This window comes from Thamnophis sirtalis, unplaced genomic scaffold (assembly GCF_051295495.1).
Source record: "Thamnophis sirtalis isolate CommonGarterSnake01/CBP01778 unplaced genomic scaffold, rThaSir2_p1.2 scaffold_4, whole genome shotgun sequence".
NCBI classification, from domain to species: domain Eukaryota; kingdom Metazoa; phylum Chordata; class Lepidosauria; order Squamata; family Natricidae; genus Thamnophis; species Thamnophis sirtalis.
The window spans coordinates 36624777-36638960 of record NW_028261384.1 but is presented as its reverse complement, the minus strand read 5'-3'; the positions used below and the strand labels follow the sequence as shown (position 1 = coordinate 36638960).

The 14184-nt window shown below is 45.2% G+C and overlaps 1 protein-coding gene across 1 annotated transcript in view; it reads left to right on the top strand.

Moving 5' to 3' along the window:
- The first annotated feature begins 719 nt into the window (after positions 1-719).
- Positions 720-14184, top strand: part of DGKB (diacylglycerol kinase beta) — a 354420-nt gene continuing 340955 nt past the window's right edge. Inside the window, exons 1-2 of the mRNA XM_087712751.1 lie at positions 720-812; positions 9602-9741. The gene's annotated coding sequence lies outside the window, so the exon portion shown is untranslated. The remainder of the gene's footprint in view (positions 813-9601; positions 9742-14184) is intronic.

Sequence of the window (14184 nt, the reverse complement as noted above, 5' to 3'; positions counted from 1 at the left end):
CAGGGCAGTAAACCAGAAGCTAACATTTAAATAATTGCATTAATAGTTTGATGTGCTCCTTAGTCACTGGCAGCACATCTAGTTGATCTTGCAAAGGTTCCCAGGGCATTTTAAAGCTTTAAATCCGGTCACTGACTCTGTTTGTGCTCAGTAAGTTAGGAGGAGCTAAGCTGGTTGAGGGCAACTTTGATCTACTTCATCCATGTCAGAAGTCAGGTTGCCTAGAAAACAGCCTCTACCTGTGCAGTGGTTGTTCTGCCTCTCTAAGCACTTTCCTTAGCCAGCAAAGCACCATTGGCTCTAAAGTTGACAAAACAGCTGGGGAAGATGGTGTTGGTGTGTAGGAGGGGTGGAGGAGGGGGTGTTGGTGTGTAGAAGAGAAAAAAGGACGTGTTTCCTATCTGGAAATAAAGCAGCCAGAAGTAGCCTAAAAGCAGCTGAAGAAAAGAGCTCCTTTTCTCCAGTAGAAAGACTCAGAAGGAGATACATTCTCAGATGTATTCGGGCCACCAAGCCCAACTAAAGAGGGTATAACTACATGGAGGTCCTTGAGAAGGACTTGGTTTCAGACACTGATACTGGAGACCAGGAGAGACTTGGCTGTATGAGAGAATGTTGTGATGTCATCCAGCTAATGATGTCAGCCTGATGTCACGGAACACAGGAGGGGGGCGGAGTCACATCCAACTGCCTTTTTCTTTGGAAGAGCACGCAGGCCTTCTACACAGTTTTCTTTCTTTCTTCAGACAGAAGATTATAAATTACCATGGGCAACTTACTGAATTCTACCATCTTCCAGTTGTCCAGGGAAGGTAGGTGTGAAAAATTAGTTTTAAAAATCTTAATTATTTTTACTCATGATGAAAGAAATGTCCTTCTGGGTTTGGCTCCAAGTGGGGAAAAACTAAGGTGACCAGATTTTTAGATTGGTAAAGAGGGACACCATTGACCGGGGGGGGGGGGGGACGGACTTGATTAAAATTTTTTTATGGAGCAACAAAAATTTTCAAACAACGCAAACATAGTATAGTAATATATTTTTTATTTCAACATAACTACAATTTACAAATATAATACATTTATTTACATTTATATTTATAAAATATATTTACAAAAATTATGTATAGTATTATTTTATTCTTTGGCATATTTCTCACTTGGGTGAATTTTTTTTAGTAGATTGCTGTCATTTTGTAAAGTCTCAACACTTAATTGTGATTTTTCTGATGTCCACACTTTATTTACCGTAGAAAAAAACGTGTTCAGTCACAACAGACTATTTAAAAAAAGATTCTATGCAAAATACAAAATACCAGCTGCAGTTATTCACTTAAGAATTGTGGCAAGAGAGGTGGTATAATGGGTTTAGTGACCAAAGTTACAATGGTATTGAAAAAAGTGACTGATGACCATTTTTCACACTTAGCAGCCATTTTCACACTTAGCGACTGTTGCAGCATCCTCATGGTCATGCTATCAAAATTTTGATGTTTGGCAACAGATTCGTATTTATGATGGTTTCAGTGTCCGCCTTTGTGACCTTTTGACAAAGTCAAATGGGGAAACCAGATTCACTTATGTTACTAACTTATCAGCTGCAGTTATTCACTTAAGAACTGTAGCAAGAAAGGTGATATAATGGGCTTAGTGACCAAAGTTACAATGGCATTGAAAAAAGTGACTGATGACCATTTTTCATTCGTTGCCAAACATCAAAATTTTGATCGTGTGACCATGAGGATGCTGCAAAGGTCGCTAAGTGTGAAAATGGTCGCTAAGTGTGAAAAATGGTCATCAGTCAATGCCATTGTAACTTTGGTCACTAAGCCCATTATACCACCTTTCTTGTCACAGTTCTCAAGTGAATAACTGCAACTGGTAAGTTAGTAACATAAGTGAATCTGGTTTCCCCATTTGACTTTGTCAAGATTACATGACCCCAGGACACTGAAACCATTATAAATACGAATTGGTTGCCAAACATCAAAATTTTGATCACGTGACCATGATGCTGCTGCAATGGTTGCTAAGTGTGAAAATGGTCGCTAAGTGTGAAAATGGTCATCAGTCACTTTTTTCAATCCCATTGTAACTTTGGTCACTATGAACTGTTTGAAAGCTAAGGCTAGCTTGCATTATAATGCCTTATGCTAGCTTACATTTTCAAGAGAGAGAATCTAAATTCCTTATTAGAATTGAAATAGAAATGAATAGAGTAGAGTAGAGTAGAGTAGAGTAGAGTAGAGTAGAGTAGAGTAGAGTAGAGTAGAGTAGAGTAGAGTAGAGTAGAGTAGAGTAGAGTAGAATAGTTTATTAGCCAAGTGTGATTGGACACACAAGGAATTTGTCTTTGGTGCATAGGCTCTCAGTGTACATAAAAGAAAAAAATACATTAATCAAGAATCATAAGCTACAACACTTAGTGATAGTCATAGGTTACTAATAAGCAATCAAATTATACTAGGAAACAAATTATTGGATTTTTAAATTATTGGATTTTTTTTCAAAGAAACTCAGTATGTGCTTCCTGATTATTAAAACTGCAAATTCAGTGTCAATGACTCCTGACTATTTAAAATATAGTCTAAGATAATTTAAAAAAATAATCCACACAGAATAAAACTATTTAAAAAAATCCTATGCACAATAAATAAAATATTATTTTAAAATACATTAAAAAAATAGAAGAAAAAACCCCAGCTCACTTACCAGCAGGCAGGCACTCCAAGTCAATCAAGAATGATACAGATGTTGTTATCTGCGGACCACCAAAATTTTCTCACAGACCACCAGTGGTCCACCACGGACCACTGGTTGGGGACCACTGCTTTAAAGCAGAATCTGCAGAGGGGAAGCAGGGAGATGGTTCCTAAATAGAACACCCCCTTTAAAAAAAGTAAGTTTTTTTTAAAATGACTCAATGCAGCCAAGTTCATTATATGGCATCATGCAAGCCTTGTCACATCTTATTATGCCATCATTGCTAAATCTCTTTAGAAAGTCTACACGAATATAGTTTGCAAATCCCCCTATATTGCTCCTTTCCCATGACTCCTGATGCTGGCAGGTAGACTGCCCTTGCCCACAGAAGTTCAAGAGGAGAAAATTGGATAAAGCACACCTTAGTCATGCTGGATGAAAATTTAAATTTCTAACTTGCCTCTTTTTTGGGGGGAGGGGGGCGTCAAGCCTGCCCAGGAAGACCAGCAGAATAATAATTTAAAAAAAGAGGTAGACTTAATACGATAAATAGAGAAATGTGTAGAGAAATGTAAATGTGCAACTACCTTCTTTTCTTTTCTTTTCTTTTTCTTTTTTCTTTTTTTTCTTCCTTTGTATGGGATATGCATGGGATACGCATGTGATTGAGCGAATGGTTCCACTTTTATTGACTTATCTGCTGTATTTTGTGTTTTAATTATCGTGTGGAGACTGCTTGGGTGAGTGAATGAGTATGAGTGCCTCGGAGGACCTGCTGGGGAACGCGGGGGTCATCGGGGTGGCTGGGGGGACCAGGGATACGGGAGTGGGTCGGAGCATAATGGTCACTACAGGGAGAGGCAGATACGGCGGGGACTTTAGGGCTCGCCATTACCGGGGAAGGAGGGTTCACTATATTACAGAGATCCCTCCTTCCGGCCCTATGAGTCCCACTCCAAGGCCAGATGGCGTGAGTAATCAGGACCCTGGTCAAAGGCTGCTGTTGCTAAATGTCAGGTCTGTTGTTCACAAGGCTCCCCTCGTCCGGGACTTAATTTCTGACGAGAGGGCAGACCTGGCATGTATTACTGAAACCTGGCTGGGCACAGAAGGAGGAGTCCCCCTTGTAGAGATGTGCCCAGAAGGATTTCAGGTGCTTCATCAGCCGAGAGCCCAGGGAAGGGGTGGCGGTGTGGCTATTGTTATCCGGGAGTCTCTAGTACCTCGTAGGGTCCCTGCTCCGGAGCTTGTCGGGTGTGAGACTCTGCTGGTGAAGTTGGACCTCAAGGGTCAAGTGGGTCTGCTGCTAACGTACCTGCCTCCCAACTGCGTTGCAGCAGCCCTCCCCTCGCTCCTCGAGTCAGTAGCCGAGCTGGCAATTGAGTTCCCCACGCTTATGGTTCTGGGGGACTTCAATTTGCCATCGCTCGGTGAACACTCTGATGGGGCGCAGGAGTTCATGGCTTCCATGACAGCCATGGGCTTGACCCAGGTAATTCGGGGCCCAACCCACTCGGCGGGTCACATGCTCGACCTCGTATTTCTCTCGGAGCAGTGGATGTGTGATCTTGGTCTGAGGGGAAATGAGACCATACCCCTGTCGTGGTCAGACCACTGCCTACTGAGGCTTGACTTCCGGAGGCCAAACCCCCACCGTAGGGAAGAGGAACCGACCAGGTGGTTTCGCCCCAGGCGACTGATGGACCCCTTGAGGTTCCAGACAGAGCTTGGGGTTATTCCTGATACTCTCGCCCACAGTTCGGCGGAGACTCTGGCTGCTGCCTGGTACTCGGCGGCATCGGAGTCTCTTGACTGGATTGCGCCACTACGGCCACTCCGGGTCAGCGGATCCCGGAGACCCCCTTGGTTCACCGAGGAGCTCCGGGAGAAGAAGCGTTGGAGGAGACGCCTAGAGCACTTGTGGAGGTCCGATAAGTCCGAGTCGAACCGAGCACTATTAACAACTTGCACCAAGGATTACATCAGGGCACTTAGGGCAGCAAAAAGATCTCATATTGCCACCTTGGTTGTGTCCACTGAGTCCCGCCCAGCCGCCCTGTTTAGGATAACCCGTTCCCTCCTAAATAGGAGGGATATGGGGGAACCCTTGCAGGGTAGAGCTGAGGATTATGCCCAATTCTTAGCGGACAAAGTTGCTCGGTTTCGGTCGGACTTGGACTCCACCGCTGCAGATCCAGCCGGGACACAAGAGGATCACTTGGCAAACCATCTCTGGGTTGAGTTTCAGGATGTTGCCTCTGGGGATGTGGACAAGGCCATTCGAGCTGTGAGTGCCTCCACCTGTATTCTGGACCCGTGTCCCTCCTGGCTGGTTGCCAACAGCAGTGAGGTGACACGAGGCTGGATCCAGGTGGTCGTAACCGCCTCCCTTTGGGAGGGGCACTTCCCCGCCGCACTTAAAACGGCGGTAGTGAGACCCCTCCTGAAGAAACCATCCTTGGATCCAGCCATTTTAAATAACTACCAGCCTGTCTCCAACCTTCCCTTTGTTGGGAAGGTTGTTGAGAAGGTGGTGGCCTTCCAGCTTCAACGGGCCTTGGATGAAGCTAGCTACCTTGACCCCTTCCAGTCCGGCTTCAGACCCGGTTACAGCACAGAAACCGCTTTGGTCGCATTGACCGATGATCTCTGGAGGGCCAGAGATGGAGGCCATGCGTCCATCCTGGTTCTCCTTGACCTCTTGGCGGCTTTCGATACCATCGACCATGGTATCCTTCTGCGACGACTGTGGGAGGTGGGGGTGGGAGGCACTGTTTTGCAGTGGTTCTCCTCCTACCTCTCGGACAGGTCGCAGTCGGTGTTGGTGGGGGGGCAGAGATCGTCCCTGAGGCCCCTAAAATATGGGGTGCCGCAGGGTTTGGTCTTATCCCCCCTACTATTTAACATATACATGAAACCGCTGGGCGAGATCATTCGGAGGCACGGGATAAAATACCATCAATATGCGGACGATACGCAATATTATCTGTCCGCCCCATGCCAACTCAATGAAGCAGTGAACGTGATGAACCAGGGTCTGGAGGCTGTTAAGAACTGGATGAGCGCTAACAAACTGGTACTCAACCCGGACAAGACCGAGTGGCTGTTGTGTTTCCCTCCCAACAATTTGGCTAATGTTCCATCTATCAGGCTGGGGGGTCAAATTTTATACCCCTCAGATAGGGTCCGTAACTTAGGAGTCCTCCTGGATCCACAGCTGACTCTCGATCATCATCTGTTGGCTGTGACCAGGGGGGCATTTGTCCAGGTTCGCCTGGTCCGCCAGTTACGACCCTACCTGAATCGGGAGGCTCTCACAACAGTCACTCGAGCCCTTGTGATCTCTAGGCTGGAATACTGCAATGTGCTCTACATGGGGCTGCCCTTGAAGTGCATCCAGCGACTGCAGTTAGTTCAGAATGCGGCCGCGCGAGTGATAGTGGGCGCACCACGGTTCGCCCACATAACACCCATCCTCCGCGAGCTGCACTGGCTACCTGTTGATCTCCGGGTGCGCTTCAGGGTGCTGTTGACCATCTTTAAAGCCCTTCATGGTAGTGGATCTGAGTACTTGAGAGACCGCCTTCTGCCGATTACCTCCCTCCGACCGATAAGATCGCACAGACTGGGCCTCCTCCGAATCCCATCCGCCAGTCAATGTCGACTGGCGACTACACGGAGGAGAGCCTTTTCTGTTGCAGCTCCGACCCTGTGGAACGATCTCCCCGTCGAGATACGCACCCTCACCACCGTCCAGGCCTTCCGCGCAGCCCTCAAGACCTGGCTCTCCCAACAGGCCTGGGGATAAGTCTTTAATTTGCCCCACCCGAGTGTTGAATGTTGAATGTAAGTTGTGTTTTTATTACTTTATTTTGTTCACATATTGTTTATTTTGAATTGCACCCCCTCCCTAATGATTGTAAGCCGCCCTGAGTCCCCTCAGGGAAAAGGGCGGCCTATAAATCTTAATAAAATACTAAAAAAAAAAAAATACTAAAGAATGAAGAGGGATGGTTGAGTTTTTAAGAGTCTGGGGCTGCAAAACGGAGGTTGTTAATGTGTGTCTGTGTGTGTGTGTGTGTGTGTGTGTGTGTAGCCTTCATTCCTGCTCACTTCACACTGGATGCACAAAAAGAGCAGTCACAATGTGTGTGTGTGTGTGTGTGTGTGTGTGTGTACGATTTTTACCAGCAACAAAAGGGGAAATGCTAGCAGAGTTTTTTATTTGCAGCTGTTAAGTGCTCAGATACAGCAATTACGATATCTCAGGAGGAATGGGACAGAAAATGTATTCTAAAGCACTTTGATCATTGATGTTTGCTTTTCCTAAAATAAGCTGCATAAAATATTGAGAACTGTTTTTATCCTTAAAATGATAGAGATGAACCCATTCCATCCCAAAATAGTTAAATAGATGTAATTTATGCATAAAGGCATAAATATGTGTCCCATGATAATGTTGCAGTATTTAATCTGGATCAATCATCAGGATCAGAGATTTAGTCTTCCAAGTTTCAATATAATTTAGTATAATTAATTTCTGTCCGTTGTATGAGACAACTTTTATGGGGAATACATAAAAGTGTATTCCTTCAGTAAAAGGAAGGGAATCAGAAAAGAAATGTAGAATAATCAATTAGCCAAGATCTGTAAAGGCCAAGTTTCTATCTTCCATTTTTAGTGGATGCCTTTCAGGTTTTTTTCCCCTCATTTTAGCTTTTATTTTCCTTTTCAGGATATACTTCATACTTATACTGCAGACATTTCACATCATGTTAATATATTTTAGTATTATCAAACATTCTGTATGCTTCATTTGTGTTAAAAACACATCCCTCCCTCAAAAAACCTCATTAAAGGTACAAATAAGAATTTAAAGCATTGATATTGCTTCACTGTGCAATGCTATGTAATTTGCTTGTTATGTGTAACTTCTCAACATTGATAGTGTTAAATAATTCATAAGCACATTCGTAACTCACATCTGATGCTTCTGTTGAACACCGTATTGTACTATACGTGGTACTCTAAATCAGTGGTCCCCAACCCCCGGTCCGTGGACCGGTGCCGGGCCGTGGAGTACCTGGCACCGGGCCGCGCAGCGGCCGGGGGCCATGATCGCTGCAGCGGCCGGGGGCCATGCAACGGCCGACTCTTCACTCATGCAGTGCCGTCGCCGGAGGGGGGGAGCTGCGCGGAAGCACAGGAGCAAGTGAGGCGAGGAGGAAGAATCCCCCGCTACTACACCACCTCCGCCCCCTCCCCGAGTCAGCCATCCCCTCAGTGAATGCCTCCGCCTCTTTCTCCTTTCTCGCCTCAGTCGGCTCGCCTGGAAGCGAGGCGAGGAGGGGGCGGACCATGCGCTGGAAGCGGAGCCCTTGGAGGCCCTGGCGGCTTCCCCACCTGGCCTTGGCTTGTGAGAAGGAACGGCGGGAGAGGTAGAGAGAGAGAGAGAGAGAGAGAGAACGTCGGGCAGCCGAGGGCAGGGGGGGTCTTTTGAGGGGAGATGGGGGGCAGCGCACGGTGGAAAAGCGGCGGTCTTGCCCACCCCTTCCCTGCCTCCCGCCCGCTCCAGTTGCCGCAGCCAGGGGTGGGGGCTCGGTGCCTGAAGTCTCTTGCCTCTCTTCCAAAATTTCGCCAAAGGGCATCGGTGAAGCGCGCTCTTTCTCTTCCTCACAAAACACATTTCCTTTCCCCACACGCGTAGTTATTGGCGATAGGGACTCTTGGAGGCTGCGCTCCCGGGTCGCGTTTCCTTTTTGCAGCCCACGAGAATGCCTGGTTCTGAGCCTCAAAAAACGAGAGTTCTCTTAAGGCTGCAAAAAAGGAATATACTTTGGTCCTTGAAGCGCTTTTCCTGTTATTTGGACATTATATATAAACGTACGTACATACGTACGGTATGTATATATGCATGTATGTATGTATATATATATGTATATGTGTATGTATGTATGCATGTATGTATGTATGCATGTATATATATATATATATATGTGTGTGTGTGTGTGTGTGTCTGTAGTCCATAATATAGTGATGATTTAAAAAAAAATTAGTTGAGCACATGGAATCTTTTTTCTTTTAGTATATTTTGGAGGTGGGGGCCCACTTTGTTATTTAAGATAGTATCTCCTTTTATATATGGTAGTGAAGATACCTAATACTCCCACTCCCTATTTCCCCCACGACAATCAATGTGTCATCGCGAACAACGCCCCCCCACCCCTGCGTGTGCTCAGCGGGCCACGGTAAAATTATCAAAGGCTGACTGGTCCGCGGCGATAAAAAGGTTGGGGACCACTGCTCTAAATTACTCATCTTTTCTTGTAAATTGTTCCAACTATACATGGAATAGAATGCATTTATTTGTTATGACCTGATAAATTTTTAGAAATCCTTCCCCCTTCAAAAATAACAAAATACAGTTAAATCATAATATAAGAAAACTAAACTAATTAAGTTTTAAAAGTGTTCCTTCCCTAGCAGAAGGAAGTTTATTTCATATTTATTGTTAAATGTTTAACTAAAAGGCTAACAGTCTTTAAAAGGCTCATAATAAAAGATTATGGGCCTTTTAAAGGATAGAATATGAAGTACCAGCTTCTACTGATAACTCAAACTGATCCATGTTGAGCCAATACATATATCTACAAAAGGCAATTACAGATGAAAAGTTAAAATCTGTAATTTAATGAATATATTTGTAGACCATATATTTGTAGAGGTTTTATAGCCAGCATTGTTGGTACATAGTGTTCTGATCTAATGAGAACTAGTTTGATCTAGTGGTTAAAGCACCAGGTTAGAAATCAGGAGTTTTTGTCCCACTTTAGCCATGAAAGCGGGTGACCATTTCAGCATTCAGGCAACAAACCAATCAGTCAATTTCTAACACTAACAGATAAAAGCATGGACTGAAGATGGCAAAGAAAGGAGCCGGATACACAGGGCTGGAGTTTGAATTTTAATTAGTCAACCACCTTCAGTTAGAGCTCCCTAAGCCATTATTGGCAGAACCAACGAATTACAATATAAGAGGAGGTAAGATGATCCATAGGGCAGAATCACAGCAAAGAAGACTCTTCTTCTAGATCCAACCAGCTGAAATACCCGACTGATGGTTCCACAGGATGCCCCCACTGTCCACAATGGGTGGGATGGGCAAGTCTCATTGGGGTAAAATAGTTCCATAAGTAAGTGGGACCCATGCCATGCAGCAGTGACGTGCAGTGAGGTTTATGGCTGGTGAGGCAAAAGAAAGAAAGCGGCTTTTGGACACCCTGCTGCTATGTCCATGTCAACTCTGCTCTTGCCTGCCATCATGAAAATGTAAAAATATAAAAGGAAAAAGGCAAGAGCTGCTGAGGTCAGGCTGGGTTAGTTGCTGCCAGAGTCCCCAATGGATGACTCTGCTTAACTGTTTAAAAAAGTCTCTAAAAAAACCGCCTTCTACAGGAGGAGGCAAGAGAACCACATGCCTCATCTACATAAGGAATTTTTTGGCTTTTAATCCTTGCTTATCTCTGCTCGAGTGATCAAGTCAGACTAAATGAGGCACGTGGTTCTCCTGCCTCCTCCTGTAGAGGGCACTTTTTAAGAGGCTTTTTTAAACAGTTAAGCACTAAGCAGACTCATCCACTGTGACTCTGGCAGCAACTACCTCAGCCTTTTTCCTTTTACATTTTTTTTCTTTTCATGATGACAGTGGTGAGACTCTGCCTCCCCTGCCTGCATGTCACTGCCATGCAGGGTTTTAAAGGTAATAATCAATGCCTTGAATTGCACCCAAAAGCAAAAAGACACTCAATGCAGCTCACAGAGCAATGGAATTAACATGGGCCACTCCATGTGTCCTAAGAACTACCCACACCACTTCACTCTGTGCCAGCCCAAATCTTTCTCAATAGCCCCCAGAAGCTATTTTGTGCACATTGAGAAAGATTGGGCAAGACTATCTCCAAAACAAAAGACCTCCAACTCCAGGATGATGGGATTAAGACATGACCCCGCAGGATATTATAGGATTGATCCTCTACCATCTAGTAGCATAGATCTCCACATTGCACAATCTCCTGGGGACATTGCATTACCCTTCAGGTTTCAACCAAAGTTATTCAGACAACCTATAGAGCCAGTTATAACCCCTTCAACAGCCAATAGAATACATGTTCTTGCACAGGAACAGGAAGTTGAAGTGCAAACCCCAAGAGAAGGTATAAAAGCCCCTCATTCTCAATTCCATGTGGTCAGCTACCCAGAATCATACATGCTTGGTAGTTCTGATCATCATTAAACCATCTTTCCAATAAGCCTCCATGTTTCCAGTGACTTTTCCCCAGCTTGGAACTGGACCTGGATATTTCTTCCAGCAATATCTCATTTAATAAGTAATTATGTGAATAATGTAAAATTAAAATAAAAAAATATAGAACCTTGTTCATATCCACATCCAGCGTTTGCCAAATGTCATAGAACAAATGATACACATATAATATATATTATATAATATTATATCTGAAAGTTTAATGAACCATTTGTCATGCTATATGACACAAGTATATTGTGCTTCTTGGAAACCAACCTAACTACCTTGCTAATGTCAGTAGTGAATCACTGAAAAAACTTTTCTGATTCTTTCTGATCATTAAAATAAAAGAGTACAAAATTACTATAATTCAAGGTTTAAATCTATGGCCCTTTTATTTGCCTGCCTTTGTGGATAAAAAGGTTAAATATCTATAAATAGCACAGAATCTAATAATTGGAAGGATTGTCTTTCTTTTGCTCTTGGGAATCATTGACATTTTCTGTTCTTGATACTGAATTCAGAAGCTTTGGATAAATGTAATTATAGAGAGGAATGAATCCTGAATTGATTGGCTGTCACTTTATACTTGTTTCTTAAATTCACTATACATTAAAGTCTATGTTTACAAAAGACCAAATAATAAATCAGTACTTCCATCTTCTATGTTTCAAATCACAGAAAGAGATGTTTTATGTAACACAAATGGCCTTTTTGTGTTCCCTGAAGTGCTGGCTGCATGCTGAATAATTGATAGCTTTGAATCATAGTAATAGCAATAGCACTTAGACTTATATACCGCTTCATAGTGCTTTACGGTACCATCTGAATGATTTATAAATGTCAGCCCAACAGTCTGGGTCCTCATTTTACCAGTCTTGGAAGGATGAATGGCTGAATCAATTTGGAGCTTATTGGTAGTGTTGACCTGCAATACCGCATTTCATCTACTGCACCACTACAGCTCCATATATTTATATGATTCATATTTTCTTCAGATCAGTGAATTTGAGCATGGGAATTGGAGGAGGGGAGAGAGAAGTAGTCAGAGAAAGAACAATTAGTCTGAACATTTGCCAGGTTGTATCAGCAGATATATTGGACTGTTCCTTTCTGGTTTGTCGACGTTTTGTTCGATAAAACATCGAACAAATGTGTATATATGAGCAAATATTTCCTCATATATACTGAATCTGCCTGTGGTAAGAAGAAATAATAGTATCACCTCATCTATAGCTAACCTATTAAATCCAAAGTAGTGGATATAATTTCCAGTGCTATGTTTAGCAGTACATTTACAGTGGTGTTACTTTGAGAATGCAATCTTGAGCCTTATATTTCATTAGACAAGTGGAATTGTCTCTATCCATCCCACTAAACCTATTAAAAATTGTATTTTATTTATCCATCTCACTAAATCTATAAAAACTCAGACTGAAATCAATATCCAAACTAATCCCTCAAGAAGGGCAGGAAAAACTAAGAGTTATTTTCCCCCTCACTCCAAACTAGAGAATATGAAAGTTTCCTTATAACTGTTTTGATTTTCTTTTTTCTTTTTGGCCAAGCTAAAAGAGTAATACCTACTTTTTGTAAATGGGTTGAGGATTTTTGAAGCCATGACTTCTGGCTCTTTCAGACCTGAATGAAAGCAACTTTTTTTTCTCAAGTTTTATCTAGTTCTTTGTCTTTCCCTATTGTCTTTCTCCCTGGCAATCCTTTATCACTATCCTGGAGTTTCTTTGGACTCTTGAGTAAAGAGCTACTTCTTTTTACAAAAACCTGAAAACAGCCTTGCTTTAGGAACAGAGCATGTGCTTTTCTAAGGTGCTCTTCTTTATTTACAAAATGAATTTCAAGATACTCTAATGCTAAGGAAAAAAGTTGCTTGAACCTTAAATTGCAGGTCAAAATTCTGAGTTTACGGTCAGAATTACTTTAATGCTGCTTCCCATTTTTACTTATTGTACTTCCTTCTTTTTAAGATATCTATTGATGAAAGAAATGTCCTTCTGGGTTTGGCTCCAAGTGGGGAAAAAGACACTGGAGACATGGAGGCTGCTTGAAAAGATGGTTTATTGGTGGACAGGGCCACATGGCTTGAGCCCTGAACAGAAAAGGTGATCACATGCTTCAATGTTAGTGGAGAAGAAGAGAAGGGCTGAAGGAGGGGCTTGCTAGGCTTTTTATAACCTGTTCAGTCCCACCTCTCTGTTTCCTGTTCCTGTGTAAGAAATGTATTCTGATTGGTTGTCAGACTCCTGTGGGGCCATGGAGGGGCTACTCTCTAGGCCAGTGGTCCCCAACCCCCGGTCCGCGGAGTACCTGGCACCGGGCCGCGGAGCGGCCGGGGGCCATGATCACTGCAGCTGGGCGCCGTGGCTCTCCTGCTGCGCCAGCCGCTCCTCTTCCAGCCGCTCGCCCAGCGCGCAAAGCTCCCGGCAGCTCCTGGCGCTCAGCCTCTCCACTTCAGCTGGGCGCCGTGGCTCTCCTGCTGCGCCAGCCGGCCCTCTTCCAGCCGCTCGCCCAGCGCGCAAAGCTCCCGGCAGCTCCTGGCGCTCAGCCTCTCCACTTCAGCTGGGCGCCGTGGCTCTCCTGCTGCGCCAGCCGCTCCTCTTCCAGCCGCTCGCCCAGCGCGCAAAGCTCCCGGCAGCTCCTGGCGCTCAGCCTCTCCACTTCAGCTGGGCGCCGTGGCTCTCCTGCTGCGCCAGCCGCTCCTCTTCCAGCCGCTCGCCCAGCGCGCAAAGCTCCCGGCAGCTCCTGGCGCTCAGCCTCTCCACTTCAGCTGGGCGCCGTGGCTCTCCTGCTGCGCCAGCCGCCCCTCTTCCAGCCGCTCGCCCAGCGCGCAAAGCTCCCGGCAGCTCCTGGCGCTCAGCCTCTCCACTTCAGCTGGGCGCCGTGGCTCTCCTGCTGCGCCAGCCGCCCCTCTTCCAGCCGCTCGCCCAGCGCGCAAAGCTCCCGGCAGCTCCTGGCGCTCAGCCTCTCCACTTCAGCTGGGCGCCGTGGCTCTCCTGCTGCGCCAGCCGCCCCTCTTCCAGCCGCTCGCCCAGCGCGCAAAGCTCCCGGCAGCTCCTGGCGCTCAGCCTCTCCACTTCAGCTGGGCGCCGTGGCTCTCCTGCTGCGCCAGCCGCCCCTCTTCCAGCCGCTCGCCCAGCGCGCTCCTGGTTCTGCGTGCGCAG